We start from the raw sequence: 448 nt of genomic DNA on the forward strand, positions 1-448 counted from the left end.
TTGTAATTTATGTCCAACGCCTTAATTACTCGGCGATCATGCTTACAAGATAAGATTCAGTTATTTTATTTATTTATTTATTACACCTGTCTATTCGACTTGTAACTGACATTTCTGCAGATTCAGTTGGATGTGTCTGACGTAATTGAATTACAATCGTAAATAGACTGAGATGTGCAATGGTTAGAAAACACGAAGAGGAACTTCTGGAATTTGAAGAAGGGAAATAGAACACAGTTTTTATGTCTATATTATATTTCTCTTAGTCTGTCTGTCTGCCTGTCTGCCCATTCCACATTTTTTTTTCAGAAACTACTGATCCAATCTGGTTAAAAAGTTGTATGAACCGTTCTCATGACAAGATACAGTGAACCAAGCATTGTGTTATCCGTTCGATGCAAAGTTAGAGATTAATATGGAATTGGTAACCGAAATACCACATTTACTC

Source organism: Euprymna scolopes, chromosome 37 (genome assembly GCF_053919585.1).
Source record: "Euprymna scolopes isolate OS-2025 chromosome 37, ASM5391958v1, whole genome shotgun sequence".
In the NCBI taxonomy this organism is placed as follows: Eukaryota; Metazoa; Mollusca; class Cephalopoda; order Sepiida; family Sepiolidae; genus Euprymna; species Euprymna scolopes.